Source organism: Salvelinus sp. IW2-2015, linkage group LG6.1 (genome assembly GCF_002910315.2).
Source record: "Salvelinus sp. IW2-2015 linkage group LG6.1, ASM291031v2, whole genome shotgun sequence".
Taxonomy (NCBI): domain Eukaryota; kingdom Metazoa; phylum Chordata; class Actinopteri; order Salmoniformes; family Salmonidae; genus Salvelinus; species Salvelinus sp. IW2-2015.
In genome coordinates, this window is record NC_036845.1 from 14,983,093 (window position 1) to 15,000,630 (window position 17,538).

Genomic DNA, 17,538 nt, shown 5'->3' on the forward strand with positions numbered 1-17,538 from the left:
GAACTTCTACTTAAGTCAAATATTCACTTAGTCATGCATTGATGTCAATTGGAAACTAAGTGAAAATTCAATAATAGGCTATCTGACATGCTGTTCTAGGAGATACCACCGGATGTCACTGTCTTGTTTCTGTGGCATGAAGAAGAGCTGTTCGCTGAGGGAGTATCATGCAGGGAATACTGTATGACATACAGAAGGCACGCTAGTATTTCAGTATTTGTTTTTGTCTTTATGGGTATCTACTATTTGACCTCATGAACATCATTACCATACGTTGTCTTTCCTATTTTCATAGATTGAAATCTTAAGGCCTTTCCCATTGCTTGTCCAATTTCCACGTTCAACATCTGCCAATATGTATACATGATGGATGTGGTGTAACACTGTCTGACTGAACGGTGCCCTCTGTTTATACCTGTTATTGAAATATGTTCAGGATTTGAATTGTTGCCACATTTTGTTATGGCAAGTCATGAGGATTGGTACTGTACAAGGTAAGACCCCTGCTGCCACCTGCTTGGTACATCAGCTCCACCAGCACACCCGATTGTGCTGTGTCACCCTGCTTTTGGATAGATCTAATGATATGAAATCAAATATGCAAGCTTTAAGAGTTTTATATAGATAATTATAAACCGAGTGGTTCGAGCCCTTTATGCTGATTGACTGAAAGCCGTGGTGTATATATTGAAACGTGTTTCACAAAGAAAGCCAAACTGTCTTTGAATCAATGTTATTCACTCACTACAACCTGCCTGACACTACAATGTCATGTTTTGCCTATATAAAGAAAGTGGTTTATGACAGATTTACCCTATGGGTATGAATACATATTACAAGTAATACAACTGATACAGAATTGTGTTTTCCCTTAGTTTTCTTTGATTGATTCACCAATGGAGAGAGAGAGAGAGGGAGAAAATGAGAGAGGAGGGAGGGAGTAGCATAGAAGGCAGATGCCATAGGAGAGGAGTACTTGCTGGTTCCTATCTGCTGGGCATTAGAGTGCTTCACTGGGTGCATATCAACTGATAAGGTAGGAGCCATACTAAATGTACGCGACTTGTGTTCTTATGTTTGCTTTTAGCTTTAGGTTACTAATCTCGATTTTATTGCAATTAAGTTAATGGACTTTTATTGATTTTGATTACTATTGTTAATTGCATCAGTCTGTTCAGGGCTGTAATACCTATTGAGAGCAATAAGGGTATTCTTGCGTAATCCTACTTTATTTGATAGTCGGCTGAAACGCTTCCATTGTATTCCATTGTGTTTGCCTTTAATTCCTCCCATTGTAGTGCATGCTCTGTATCAGGGTACCATTACAATTCATTGGTTATCACAAATGAGTTCACAAGGTATGGTTTGCGAGTTCAGCCTCGTGTCTCAAGTGTTTTAGCACATGGTTGTTGGCAGTCACGTTCAGGCTTTGGTGACAGGATGAGTGTGGCATTGTGAGAGTGAGTTGGTGACCTTTTATAACATAAGAGTTGTTTTCATGTGAAAGCTGTAGAGGTTTGGTACCAGTAAGGCTTTAGAAGCCTTGATATAGCAACAGAGCTTCTCTCCTCATCCGTGGTATTTTTTTAAGGCTGAAAACAACATGACACCAATTCATTAATGCTAAGGGGTGTACAGTATGTTGTCTTGGGTCTATATGCAGCAGTGTAACAGAACATCTAGGATAGTTAGATGGGTATGAGTGCTGTTTCTTATCCCAACAAAGTTTTGTTCTCTTATTCTGTTCTTATTCGAGAGGGTGATCCCATTTGAGCTTTTAGATAATATGATGAGGTGCCTCAGGAGAAGGGTCCATTGGGACAATCAGTTTAAACAAATACAATTCAGTTGATCTTGGCATTATATCTCAGTATAGTTTACTTAATTCCCAAGATAAAGCCAGAATTGGGTATGAGGCAAAGTGGGGCACAGATTGGGGAACAAATATGCCTTGGGGAGTAAATCCTCCGTTCCACAGGGACACAAGCCAGTAGTGACAGTGGGTGTACAACAGACACATCCAATAATCTAGTGACCTGATTCCTTTGGACCCAACAATGGCTGGAACAGATGGACGTAATGACAACATGTTCATTTCTATGTCATCATAATGTCATGAGACTTCAATGATGGCAGAATGTAGCGGAAGGTTCCAGACCTGGGTTCAAATACTATTTGAAATCTTTCAAATACTTTGAGTGTTTGCTCGAGCCTGCATAAAGTGCCAGATGGGGTTTGTATTGTTTTGATTATTCTATTGATCCATTAAGCCAGGCAACTTTAATAAAGCACCAGATAAAGTATTTGATTTCAAACAGTATTTGAACCCAGGTCTGGAATGTACCAAGATAGCAACCTAGTAGTGTCAGAAGATGATGAGAAATGTTAATCAATGAGAGAGAAAATAATGAGTTTACAGTTCTTTAAAAAATAAAGAAATTTATCAGTGAGAGTAGTACCCTCAGAGCTTAAGTATCTGACCGTTGTTCTGTTATAATCTCCACCCGACACAGCCAGAAGAGGGCTGGCCACCCCTCAGAGCCTGGTTCCTCTCTAGGTTTCTTCCTAGGTTCTTGCCTTTCTAGGGAGTTTTTCCTAGCCACCGTGCTTCTACATCTGCCTTTTGGGGTTTTAGGCTGGGTTTCTGTATAGCACTTTGTGACATCGGCTGATGTAAAAAGGGCTTTATAAATACATTTGATTGATTGATGTCTCTACTGACACCCTGTGTCTATTGTACCAATAACATTTTAAAAAATGTAACCTTTATTTAAGTAGGCAATTCTTATTTACAATGACAGCTTAATTGTAAACGCCCCCCGGCCAAACCCTCCCCTAACCCGGACGACGCTGGGCCAATTGTGCGCCGCCCTATGGGACTTCCGATCACGGCCGTTGTGGTACAGCCCGGGATCCAACCCACATCTTTAGTGACGCCTCCAGCACTGTTAGACTGCTGCTCCACTTGGGAGGTCACAAATGACAACCATGCATCTCTCCTGTCCACCAAAGATGGATGGGTGTATGAATCCTTTCTCAGTGTGTGCTCTGCCCTCTCACCTTCTCTCCCTGGCCTGGTCATCTCTGTCCAGCAAGAGCCCAAACCCCCCAAACACGCATACATCATACACTACAAAACAGGGGATAGTGTGTGTGTGTGTGTGTGTGTGTGTGTGAGAGAGAGAGTAAATTGTGTGTGTGTGGTGTGTGTGTGTGTGTGTGTGTGTTGTGTGTGTGTGTGTGTGTGTGTGAGAGAGAGATAGAGAGTGTGTGTGAGAGTAAGTAAGTGTGTGTGTGTGTGTGAGAGTGTAAGTGGGTAAGTGTGTGTTTGGCGATGGTAGTGGGTGATGATGGTGGTGGGTGATGATGGTGAACTAGAAGAAGCAGAAGAAGAAACATGATACACTTGAATGCTGCCATGACCAAACAATGGAAGACTAATGTGAGAAATCGTAGAACAAGAAGGGCGATGGGTCGAATTAGCTAATGCCACCAGAAGAGAGAAAAATCCAACAAGAGAGAGAGAGAGAGAGAGAGAGAGGAGCGAGAGCAGAGAGAAAAGACGATTGTTGTGATTAAAAGACAATTATCTGTGCACATCGACTTCCCAGTGTTGTGCGGTGTCAGGCTCGAGCTGTGCTGTTCTTTTCTCCCAGCAGGACCTGGGAGACAATGGCTACTGTGTCAGGACAGGAGGGGGTGGTAGCAGGGTGGGTTGAAGGGGTGGAGGTTGTGGAGGAGTCTTGGGTGGAGAGAGGTTCAGTCAAGGGGCGCAGGGAGCAGCTCCCCTCACCATTGTGTTTTCATGCTCTATTTTCTAAGGTCTGAGCAATATAGTGTATACTGAGTCTGAAAAACATTAGGAACACCTGCTCTTTCTATGACATAGACTGACCAGGTAAATCCAGGAGAAAGCTATGATCCCTTATTGATGTCACTTGTTAAATCCACTTCAATCAGTGTAGATGAAGGGGAGGAGACAGGTTAAAGAAGGATTTTTAAGCCTTGTCACATTGAGACGTTTGTGTATGTGTGCCATTCAAAGGGTGAATGGGCAAAACAAAAAAAATTACGTGTCTTTGAACGGGGTATGGTAGTAAGTACCAGTCGCTGTGGTTTGTGTCAAGAACTGCAACGCTGCTGGGTTTTTCAACCTCAACAGTTTGTGTATATCAAGAATGGTCCACCACCCAAAGGACATCAGCCAACTTGACACAACTGTGGGAAGCATTGGAGTCAACATGGGCCAGCATCCCTGTGGAATGCTTTCGACACCTCGTAGAGTCCATTCTCCGACGAATTGAGGCTGTTCTGAAGGCAAAACTGTGTGCAACTCAATATTAGGAAGGTGTGCCTAATATTGTATACACTCAGTGTATATCGCAATATCATAATTCATATTGCAGTATTATTATCAGGATGTGGATATATGCCATGTGCATATGATTGGTTTTCAGCGTTTAACCATATTTAGACCTTTCCTCTGGCCCTCAAAACATTTGTGAATGTTCTCATACTGCAGTTACAGTCACTGTAGTCAATGGGTCATGTTCAGAGGGCTCCAAATGTATCAAACATTTTCAGATGTGCCACCTGAACTTACCCCAATAGATTTGTGCAATTTCTTCATTTAAGTGGTCATATCATCCGTCACATCGTTATTGTTGTAATTGTTTTTATCGTGAAATAAATGTTTGTAAATATACTGAACAACAGTATAAACGCTACAATTTCAACAATTTTACTGAGTTACAGTTCATATAAGGAAATCAGTCAATTTAAATAAATACATTCGGCCCTAATCTATGAATTTCACATGACTAGGCAGGGGCGCAGCCATGGGTGGGCCTGGGAGGCCATAGGCCCCCCCCACTGGGGAGCCAGGACCTATGTTTTCCCCCCAAAGGGCTTTATTACAGACATAAATAGTCCTGAGTTTCATCAGTTGTCCGGGTGGCTGGTCAGTTGTCCGGGTGGCTGGTCAGTTGTCCAGATGGCTGGTCTCAGACAATTACACGCTGTCTGTGGTTGTGAGACCGGTTGGACATACTGCCAAATTCTCTAAAACGATGTTGGAGGTGGCTTATGGTAGAGAAATTAACATAAAATTATCTGGCAACAGCTCTAGTGAACATTCCTGCAGTCAGCATGCCAATTGCATGCTCTCTCAAAACTTGAGAAATCTCTGGCATTGTGTTGTCTGACAAAACTGCACATTTAGAGTGACCTTTTATTGTCGCCAGCACAAGGTCCAACTGTGTAATGATCATGCTGTTTAATCAGCTTCTTGATATGCTACACCTGTCAGGTGGATGGAATGTCTTGGCAAATCTTTTATTTTAGCTCATGAAACATGGGACCAACTTTACATGTTGCATTTATATTTTTGTTATATATTGCCTGACCTTCCTTTATAGTACATTTGAGTTGTCAACCTTAAATCTTGGACAAGGTCATAGAAAATAGAGCTGTAGGGAAGGATAGGGCCTCTTGAGAACTGTAAGGGAATTTTTGACAATGCATTCATGGTTTATGATCTGGTCACAAAGGAAGTGATGCAGTTTGAGGTCACATGCTCCTCACTGTGCCCTCAAAACCAGTTCAGTATGGTTCAGCTACAGGAGAAGTTTAGTAACTTTCATTATTTTCAATATCCAGCCGTTTAGAAGATTGTGGTGGCAAATGTATTGGTCAAGCCCTCTATTGGTCAGGGTAGGTGGCAGCTACAAGTACCGTAGCTATAGTTCACAAAGCTCTATAGATTACATATGGACATGAGTGGCATATACTATATTAGCCTCAGAGGTCTTCTACCACAAAACAACAACCATTTCCATACAATGACATTGCTATTTTAATTCCCATCTCTATCTTAACCCTGTTTGTCTCCCTTCTCTGGCGTCCCTTCTTCCACCCCCTTTGGCGTAGTAGTGACCTCAAACAAGGACATTGCACTCCATCAATCCAAAACAAACGAATATGCTCGGACCCATCCAATGTTAAACTAATGGCTGTGTTGGATGGAAAGGGTCTTGGAGCTCAAAGTCTCACCCACATGTGTTGGGATGAGTGGGAACAGTGGAGGTCATTGTGGCCAGGGCGGTGAGGGGTGTACATTTATGAATGGCTGGGCCTCGAGGCGAAGGCACGGAACAATGCTGGTACACTGAGGAGACTGATTTCCATATGGGAGAGAAGGAGGGAGGGCAGTTTATTCCTCCCCTCTTGATGGGGCATGGCACAGAGAGGGGCGAGAGGTCTCTTGATGGCAGCGTGAGCGGTGGCGTGATGGTTAGAGGTTAGTAGTACATGTGCTTGTTGTTGGGGACGGGCTTGTTGGCACTGAGGCTAGAAGCCCAAGAGAGGGAGAGAAACGCCTGTGACACTCACCTGACTGCACAGGTGAGTAAAAGCTCTGGACAATATCATTTCCATGGAGTTAGTTGGAGTTAATTGGTCCATGGAGATAGTTGGAGTCAGTTGGTCCATGGAGTTAGTTGGTTTCATGGCCAAGATTATTTACTCAGATGAATGGAAGCTATTGCTCAGTGCTTCTTGGCCTCTCTGTGTGTCATACCTTTTGTTAGAGATGTCTAGGTCAGTGGTTTTCAACCGGTGTGCAGAATGTTTTTGAAGGTGACCTGACCTGTGGAATGCACATGGAATTTTGACTTGGGAGCACCAGTGCGCTCAGCTAATACAACTAAAGACCTATTTTACCTGAGCACATGAAACAAAAATTCTGCCGTGGATTCTTGGACGCTCTTAAAGGGGTAGCTTACACTCAAGTGATTCATAATGAGTAAGGAACTATGCAAACTATTAAAATAGTTCAAATAAACCCTATTTAATCTATTTAAAAAAAATTGTCACTGAAAATAGAAGATTTGTAGTACGGATCAGATTAGACGGAGGTCATTACCACTAAATAAATTAACAGGGAAATGTTAGGTTTTCTGTAGAAATGTTTATCACATGAAGGTGTGTTCATAAAAGTTTGGGAACTACTGGTCTAGGTGCTGACTGGATGAGTCGTTACACCTGAACGACTCTTGCTTCTCTACAGTAATATTGAAGGTATGAGGAGCAGTGTCTGTGTGATGGTTCAATGTGTCCTCATTAATACAGTCATACAGCAAATGTATTGGATTTCAGTTGTTTTTCATTTAATACTCAGCGGCATGACTTGAAATTGGTAAGACATTGAGAGTGAAACGAGAATGCTTCTCCTCTTGATTTTCATATGCGGTAAACAAAAATAGAAAATACGTCTTTCAACATGTATTCTAAGGTGAGTGTGTAAGTGAAGTGGCAAATGAGCAAGTGAGTGATTGAGTATTGTGTGCGTTTGTGTGTATCTGCATTTGTGTGTGTGTGTGTGTTTGCATTTGCGTGAGTGGGGGCTAGTGAAAGCCATGCAATAGTCACAGGACAGATTTTCCCTCGAGTACCACACAGAAATGAACAGTTCCTACATTTACCAGAGCTTTTGCCAGTGTCTCACCACAATTACTTAGAATTCTGAAAGCAGATACAACAGCAGATGAAGATTCTAAATCCGGACGGACTGTTTTGAGCTTATTGTGCCATAAGGTCCATGTGTCCTTTCTTTGGCTCTGCGTGACCACTGATGCGAAAAAATACTTTATAGGAGTGAGGAACATGGTATTAACTGACACACTCCTTCAGTCTATATGTTGTACAAAAGGAAATAATACCAGTGTGGGAAGGTTATGCGAAGGCTAGGGATTCGGACATGGGGAAGGTTTGGGGGAGAATTGAAAATGGCTATACATATCTTTCCGCAGTAGGTCTTGGCCTCCTGCCTGTGGGGCTATGCAGGTGACTGCTCTGTTTGTCGCCCCCTACTGGGCAGGGCGGAAGAGAGAGCACTCTAATGAGCGAGGAGGCCTGTGGCTCACCATCTGCCCACTGTGCTGGGACTGCATTTGGCAGCACTTTACTGGATACTGGTCCAGAGACACACGGCTGCCAGGTAGAGGATACACACATTAGTAAACACACACAGAAATGCACTCTTGAATGCATGCAGGTGCACACACACACACACACACACACACACACAAATGCACTCAGAAAATACAACCCCCACATGCAAATCAAATCAAATGTTATTTGTCAAATGCGCCGAATACAACCTTACAGTGAAATGCTTACTTACAAGCCCTTAACTAACAATGCAGTTTTATGAAAAATTCCTTAAAATGTAAGAAATAATAGTAACAAATAATTATGAGCAGCAGTAAAATAACAATAGCGAGGCTATATACAGGGGGTACCGGTACAGAGTCAATGTGTGGGGGCACCGGTTAGTCGAGGTAATTTAGGTAATATATACATGTAGGTACAGTTATTAATGTGACCATGCTTAGATAATAACAGAGAGTAGCAGCAACGTAAAAAGAGTGGGTGGGTGGGGGGGGGGGCAGTGCAAATAGTCTGGGTAGCCATTTAATTAGATGTTCAGTAGTCTTATGGGGGTAGAAGCTGTTTAGATGCCTCTTGGACCGTACTTGGCGCTCCGGTACCACTTGCTGTGCGGTAGCAGAGAGAACAGTCTACGAGTAGGATGGTTGGAGTCTTTGACAATTTTTAGGGCCTTCCTCTGACACCGCCTGGTATAGAGGTCCTGGGAAACTTGGCCCCAGTGATGTACTGGGCCGTAAGCACACATATAGTACCAGTCAAAAGTTTGGACACACCTACTCATTCAAGGGTTTTTCTCTATTTTCTACATTGTAGAATATAAGTGAAGACATCAAAACTATGAAATAACATATGGAATCATGTAGTAACCAAAAAAGTGGTTACAAATATTTTATATTTGAGATTCTTCAAAGTAGCCACCCTTTGCCTTGATGACAGCTTTGCACAATCTTGGCATTCTCTCAACCAGCTTCACGAGGAATGTTTTTTCAACAGTCTTGAAGGAGTTCCCACATATGCTGAGCACTTGTTGGCTGCTTTTCCTTCACTCCGCAGTCCAACTCATCCCAAACCATCTCAAGTGGGTTGAGGTCGGATGATTGTGGAGGCCAGGTCATCTGATGCAACACTCCATCACTCTCCTTGGTCAAATAGCCCTTACACAGCCTGGAGGTTGTTTTGTGTCATTGTCCTGTTGAAAAAACAATGATAGTCCCACTAAGCGCAAACCAGATGGGATGGAGTATTGCTGCAGAATGATGTCGTAGCCATGCTGGTTAGTGGGCCGGCAGGGTAGCCTAGTGGTTAGAGTGTTGGACTAGTAACCGAAAGGTTGCAAGTTCAAATCCCTGAGCTGACAAGGTACAAATCTGTCGTTCTGCCCCTGAACAAGGGGCAGTGTTCCTAGGCCATCATTGAAAATAAGAATTTGTTCTTAACTGACTTGCCTAGTTAAATAAAGGTAAAATAAAAAGTGTGCCTTGAATTCTAAATAAATCACATACTGTGTCACCAGCAAAGCACCATCACACCTCCTCCTCCATGCTTCATGGGTGAAACCACACATGCGGCGATCAGCCGTTCACCTACTCTGCGTCTCACAAAGACACGGTGGTTGAAACCAAACCTTTAGTAGTGGTTTCTTTGCAACAATTCGACCATGAAGGTCGACTGATTCACACAGTCTCCTCTGAACAGTTGAAGTTGAGATGTGTCTGTTACTTGAACTCTGTCAAGCATTTATTTGGGCTGCAATTTCTGAGGCTGGTAACTCTAATGAACGTATCCTCTGCAGCAGATGTAACTCTGGGTCTTCCTTTCCTGTGGCGGTCCTCATGATAGCCAGTTTCATCATAGCTTTTGATGGTTTTTGCGACAGCACTTGAAGAAACGTTCAAAGTTCTTGAAATGTTCCGGATTGACTGACCTTTATGTCTTAAAGTAATGATGGACTGTCGTTTCTATTTGCTTGTTTGAGCTGTTCTTGCCATAATATGGACTTGGTCTTTTACCAAATAGGGCTATCTTCTGTATACCACCCCTACCTTGTCACAACACAACTGATTGGCTCAAACGCATTAAGAAGGAAAGAAATTCCACAAATTAACTTTTTACAAGGCACACCTGTTAATTGAAATGCATTCCAGGAGACTATCTCATGAAGCTGGTTGAGAGAATGCCAAGAATGTGCAAAGCTGTCATCAAGGCAAAGGGTTGCTACTTTGAAGATTCTCAAATATAAAATAGATTTTGATTTGTTTAACACTTTTTTGGTTACTACATGATTCCATATGTGTTATTTCATAGTTTTGATGTCGTCACTATTATTTTACAATGTAGAAAATAGTAAAAATAGTAAAAACCTAGAATTAGTCGGTGTGTCCAAACTTTTGACTGGTACTGTGCATGCACACATAGATACTGTACAGGCACTGTACATGTCACACCTACATTTTGTCATCATTTTACAGTTTGTAGTTGTGGCCTTATAAGCAGTACTCTACCTCACACAGACTGTGTCATGTGGAGTGATGGTGGAGGGGTGGGCTTCTCACAGGCAGCTACGAGTGCTGTGTGTATGGGAGGGGGAGCCGGGTGTGCTTTAAGACCATCTGCTCCTTGGAGTATTTTAGTGGGGACCAGAGCTTGTGGACCAGTGCGCGTCACAGGCGAACAGCAACGCAAGCTGTGAGCTGGCCTGTTCCGGAAAATTCCTCCAGTTTCTGCCTCACAATGGGCAGTGTTCCGCGTACAGTGTTTCCTTTATTCATATGAGCCACCAGCGAGCTTCACATACATACAGTATATGATATTAAGAATACAAAATGATCTTGGCTGAGCTGGCTCCTTCTCTTGAGGACAGTGGGGCCATTTGTTATTGGTTGATCATTTGGAGTATGGAATATGAGTCATGGTAATATGTCAAGGTGTCATGGCCTGTTTAGGCCTTACTGATTCTGTGTCGATCGTCTCATTGTTGCACTAGACGTCATGAACATAGCCTACACTAGGCCATATGCAGTGTGCACTATGATTTTCCCTTTGAAGAATAATTGTTAGAATGAAATTATAGGGATAAAGATGCCTGTGATTATTCTGCCTATTAACTACTGTGTTGGCGCTGGGATAATACAGCCCCCACAGGCTATGTGAAACACTATGAAGAACAGGAAGAGTGGTGGAGTGTATGCCTAGGGAGATTCTCAATTGATAAAAAGTACGCCCTCTCCTCGACTCCTCCGTCCTCCTCTCCTCCGTGACCTGGAAACCGATAAGTGGTGGAGGAGAGCGTCAATTCGTTAGTTGGCGAATGAGAAGTGTCCTCTCCTCGATTATCTACTTCAGCAGAGGACGCACAAGAGCGTCCCAACGGCGGCTAGCACGGAAGGGTTTTAACGTCCGCCACACCTCCTTTGAATCAGCTGTTGTTTTCTCAAAGGAGAAAAGCATGCACACATTTAAAAACGATACACCCCTTATCCTTTTACCTTTAAAATGTCTTGCACAACTAGCTACATTTGTTTTTTATCACTTTACACATTTATTTGGGGATTCCACCCCTAGAAATGTAATTTGCCTGATGACGCGCAAGTGGAGAAGGGGAGTGTCATTTCATACAAGCGCATTTGTTTCCAGATTCCCTGGACAGGGGAGAGGGTGCAGGAGGCGAGCAAAACCAATTGAAATTCTCCCAGAGACTCCTAAAGGGGAATTTGTGTTGCAGTCATTTTTACAATGTGAATGTTTCAAGAGTGAAGGTCCACACTAAGGTCATTTAGTGTGGATGACCTTAGTGTGTACATTTCACCTACAGTATTTATCACAATACAGAACTGTGACCTGTAGCAGTGTAATGTTGTTATTACTGTATAACACACAGAAACCAACAATCATGAGTAAGAAACAACTTTATAAAAATATTTCATCAACGTGTTATTTTTGTCTCAATACCATTAACTGAAGTATAGCAGTTTGTTGCTGTGCCAACATTGCTAACAATGACAATGCGATAGTGGTCAGATTAGCAGATGAGCATGCATACAGTCGTGGCCAAAGTTTTGAGTATGACAAAAATATTAATTTTCACAGTCTGCTACCTCATTTTGTATGATGGCAATTTGCATATACTCCAGAATATTATGAAGAGTATTCAGATGAATTGCAATTAATTTCAAAGTTCCTCTTTGCCATGCAAATAAACTGAATCCCCAAAAAATATTTCCACTGCATTTCAGCCCTGCCACCAAAGGACCAGCTGACATCATGTCAGTGATTCTCTCGTTAACACAGGTGTGTGTGTTGACGAGGACAAGAATGGAGATCACTCTGTCATGCTGGTTGAGTTCGAATAACAGACTGGAAGCTTCAAAAGGAGGGTGGTGCTTAGAATCATTGTTATTCCTCTGTCAACCATGGTTACCTGCAAGGAAACACGTGCCGTCATCATTGCTTTGCACAATAAGGGCTTCACAGGCAAGGATATTGCTGCAAGTAAGATTGCACCTAAATCAACCTTTTATCGGATCATCAAGAACTTCAAGGAGAGCGGTTCAATTGTTGTGAAGAAGGCTTCAGGGCGCCCAAGAAAGTCCAGCAAGCGCAAAGTTGATTCAGCTGCCGGATCGGGGCACCACCAGTACAGAGCTTGCTCAGGAATGGCAGCAGGCAGGTGTGAGTGCATCTGCACGCACAGTGAGGCGAAGACTTTTGGAGGATGGCCTGGTGTCAAGAAGGGCAGCAAAGAAGCCACTTCTCTCCAGGAAAAACATCAGGGACAGACTGATATTCTGCAAAAGGTACAGGGATTGGACTGCTGAGGACTGGGGTAAAGTCATTTTCTCTGATGAATCCCCTTTCCGATTGTTTGGGGCATCCGGAAAAAAGCTTGTCCGGAGAATACAAGGTGAGCGCCACCGTCATGCCAACAGTAAAGCACCCTGACACCATTCATGTGTGGGGTTACTTCTCAGCCAAGGGAGTGGGCTCACTCACAATTTTGCCTAAGAACACAGCCATGAATAAAGAATGGTACCAACAAATCCTCCGAGAGCAACTTCTCCCAACCATCCAGGAACAGGTTGGTGACGAACAATGCCTTTTCCAGCATGATGGAGCACCTTGCCATAAGGCAAAAGTGATAACTAAGTGGCTCGGATAACAAAACATCGATATTTTGGGTCCATGGCCAGGAAACTCCCCAGACCTTAATCCCATTGAGAACTTGTGGTCAATCCTCAAGAGGCGGGTGGACAAACAAAACCCCACAAATTCTGACAAACTCCAAGCAATGATTATGCAAGAATGGGCTGCCATCAGTCAGGATGCGGCCCAGAAGTTAATTGACAGCATGCCAGGGCGGATTGCAGAGGTCTTGAAAAAGAAGGGTCAACACTGCAAATATTGACTCTTTGCATCAACTTCATGTAATTGTCAATAAAAACCTTTGACACTTATGAAATGCTTGTAATTATACTTCAGTATTCCATAGTAACATCTGACAAAAATATCTAAAGACACTGAAGCAGCAAACTTTGTGGAAATTAATATTTGTGTCATTCTCAAAACTTTTGGCCGCGACTGTATACTCTCAGCTCTGTAAATGTTTGACATGACTTAGGAGGAAATCTCCCCCAAGTGGACACGTACATACACACGCACAGGCACACACACACACACAATGACCATGGCGCAGGGAAACACTGCTTTGTCCCAACGGAACGACAGTGCGTGGAGGAGGATGAGGGGATGGGGGAAGGAGAGAGGCGGGGAGGAAGGTCACATAGCTGTTGTGTCGCGGTTACGACCACAGTGAGAAGTGTGTTGGCACGCCGTGTGCCTCGTGTGTAGGGGGCTGTGGCATGCTGCACATTCGTTTGTACAGCCTCCAGTCTGTGAATGAGGTATTCACTCTGACTCTACCAACCTTCCCCCACCCAGGCCTACTCAGCCCATCCTCAAGTGTGTTTGTGTAGGGATTCCCTTGAAACCATCCATGGCTTGGTGGATGTCATCATTTGGCCTATAGCTTAATGGCTCATGGAGACAGTGACTCGCGCCACTTAAACTGTCATAACCGTTCCGCCTTGCAATAGAAGTATTCTTTGTTGCGTTGATATGTAAAGTAGGGGGTCCTTCTAGTTGCTTGCTGGACCACATTGTCATCCCACATCCACAAACATACCTTATGTAGGAAGATATTTGGTGTGTGGTGAGTCCAAGGGAATGCTCCAAAAATGTTACAACACCAAAATTCTTATTTTTTTGTAATAAAATAAGAACCATTGTTGTTCGTTTCTAGATCATAATCCCAGGTTTGCATCTTTTGGCTTAGTTTTTAAAATATTTACTCATTTTGGTTGCAAACGGTAGTGAACGTGGGCACCGTACAATAACTAAAGCCTCTAACTGTGGGGATGTATGATTCCAATGGAACTGTTTAGAAATTGAGAATATTCTCATCTGTATGGGTCTAAACCCAGCCATACTTATCTAGTCATACTCACTAGTCATAGTGATATTATGACTCAACTTACATTCACCCTGAGGTCACTGGCTCTTTGTGGATACAGTAGGTCCTAGCAGGGAAGTTATCTAATGCTAGCAGGGTTAATTTGACCTGGTTGTGAGAGTCAAAAGCCTGGTCCATGGTCTGAGACAGAGAGACAGGCAATAGCAGAGAGGGCGATAGAGGAGAGGAATGCGTGGAGTGGGCCTAGGAAAAGGCAGAGAAATGTTTGAATTCATATTCAAAACTACCCACCACACACATTCACCACAGCCTGCAGCTCACACAGTCTCTCTTCCCCTCTTTCTATCTCTCTCTCTCTCTCTCTCTCTCTCTGCCTCTGTCCCTCTTTCTCTCCTCGTCCCCTGTCCTAGAATCCATAGAACCGACAGACAGGATTTTTCAACCTTGTGGAGACCACAAGGGAACACACGCTCGGGAGAACGTAGAACCGAGGGAAGGAACCGAGAGGGAGCCGGAGCCTGGTGCTGAAGCTGGTATGAGGCAAGTGGTCTGTGCTGGTCTCTGTGCTGGCCGTTTGTCTGCCAATCAATGGCTCTCGTTGTTGTTGCTGGTGGTGTCAGTGCCCTGCTCTCCGGGCTATTTCTGTTCCTCCTGACATGGCTGATGTGTTGACTCTCAGCTCAGACACAGTCCCTCTCTTGGGGTTTTGTCTAATGAAGATGGTACAGCTTGACGCAATGTTTTAGAAATGTTTTAATGGCATTGGCTATGATTGCCATAACTAGAGCCTCATGGTTTGGTTTAAAGGGGTCCAAGTCAACTTATAAAGTGATCTGTATGTGGACCGTACATTTTTCTTTGGATTTGAAATGTGTGTGTGTGTGTGTGTGTGTGTGTGTGTGTGTGTGTGTGTGTGTGTGTGTGTGTGTGTGTGTGTGTGTGTGTGTGTGTGTGTGTGTGTGGTGTGTGTGTGTGTGTGTGTGTGGTGTGTGTTGTGTGTGTGTGTGTGTGTGGTGTTATGAAACAGTTTGGAAATACGCAGGAGCATGCTGTTTGTGTGCGTACAATCGCTTGTTTGAGAACGGGATGTTTGTGTCCTCAGCCAGAATACCCTCTCCCTGTTGTTGCCAAACTGCATGAAAACCAACAGAATTTGCCCTTATTTTCCGTAGGAACACAGCTTATCAGCCTAATAGACTGTCTGGGGACGTAGTGATGTGTTAATCATGGAGCTCTCCAACACAATCCACTCTTAGGCCCACCATCTGCAGCCACCGGCTGCTCGGAGGGAGGCTAAAGACAAGTCGTTGCCTCCATAGCATCATGGATGACATACAGGGGGAGACACAGACTGGTAGATACAGACTAAATGGTCCAAACAACCAACGGACCAAATGATGATGGTTGACGCCATGATGTGATGTAGTGGATAGTGGCCTAGGGACTAGGGTAGTGAGTCATGGTTCTGATCAGGGCCCAACAGTGACTGTCTGTCAAAGACCTGGGACTTACATATAAATAGCCTTAATGAGTGACTCTACTAGCACTCACACTACGTCGCCCGAACAGGTGCCTTCTGAGTGAGAACGCGAGAGAGAAAGAGAGAGTGTGCGTCACCATGTCTATGTGCCAGTGCCTGTGAAGAACCTGAAGAGTCCGTCTCAAGCAGCAGGGCTGATGTCATCGCCTGATGCTCATGTCAATTGTTGTGTGTGTTTTTTTTTTTTTTTTTTTACAGAGAAGATAAGGGAGAGGGCTGTTGAGGTGTCTGGGTGTGATTGGGCGCCCTCTAGTGAACATTACTACGACTACTACTGCGACCACCAAGCTGAGGAATCAGACATTTTCTGTCTTGGCTACTTTTCGCCCATTGAGCAATTCAAGGTAATAGTCAGTAATGTCTACTGTCTTTTTACACACAATCATATTGACTTTTGTCATTGTTACCTGAGATAAAAGCAACATAGGCTAATTAGAATATGTAAAAAAAAATGTATCATTTAACCATTGCATTTATATGTCACCACTACTGACATCAGTTATATGCCACTATATTGGCATATTCAATATATATCACATAGCATTGGGCTCCATTGGTCCAGAACAGAATGGTAAAGGGTGAAGTTGTGGCTGTGTAATTGAGGTCTGATGTCTGTTGCAGAGGTCTCCGGTTCAGGGTTAAATAGACACCATGTGGTGTTTGGAGCTGCTTCTGCCAGTGTTGCTAATCATCAAAGGTAAAACTCTTATGTTTCTCATTCCCTACTCGATTACACCACAATAACTCCACAATCAACTACTCGATTATACCACAATAACTCAGACTGGGGAAATTAATTTCAAGACTACAAATGTAATACTAGAAACAAAGTAATCTAGATACAGTTGAAGTCGGAAGTTTACATACAGTTGAAGTCAGAAGTTTACATACACCTTAGCCAAATGCATTTAAACTCAGTCTTTCACAATTCCTGACATTTAATCCTAGTAAACATTCCCTGTCTTAGGTCAGTTAGGATCACCACTTTATTTTAAGAATGTGAAATGTCAGAATAAAAGCAGAGAGAATGATTTATTTCAGCTTTTATTTCTTTCATCACATTCCCAGTGGGTCAGAAGTTTACATACACTCAATTAGTATTTGGTAGCATTGCCTTTAAATTGTTTAACTTTGATCAAACATTTAGGGTAGCCTTCCACAAGCTTCCCACAATAAGTTGGGTGAATTTTGGCCCATTCCTCCTAACAGAGCTCGTGCAACTGAGTCTGGTTGTAGTCCTCATTGCTCGCACACGCTTTTTCAGTTCTGCCCACACATTTTCTACAGGATTGAGGTCAGGGCTTTGTGATGGCCATTCCAATACCTTGACTTTGTTGTCCTTAAGCCATTTTGTCACAACTTTGGAAGTATGCTTGGGGTCATTGTCCATTTGGAAGCCCCGTTTGCGACCAAGCTTTAACTTCCTGACTGATGTCTTGAGATGTTGCTTCAATATATCCACATCATTTTCCATGATGCCATCTATTTTGTGAAGTGTACCAGTCCCTCCTGCAGGAAAGCACCCCCACAACATGATGCTGCCACCCCCGTGCTTCACAGTTGGGATGGTGTTCTTTGGCTT

The 17,538-nt window shown here is 43.3% G+C and overlaps 1 pseudogene; it reads left to right on the top strand.

The window, feature by feature from the left end:
- The first annotated feature begins 14,822 nt into the window (after positions 1–14,822).
- The window catches only part of LOC111965175 (myelin-associated glycoprotein-like), a 14,753-nt pseudogene continuing 12,037 nt past the window's right edge, over positions 14,823–17,538 (top strand).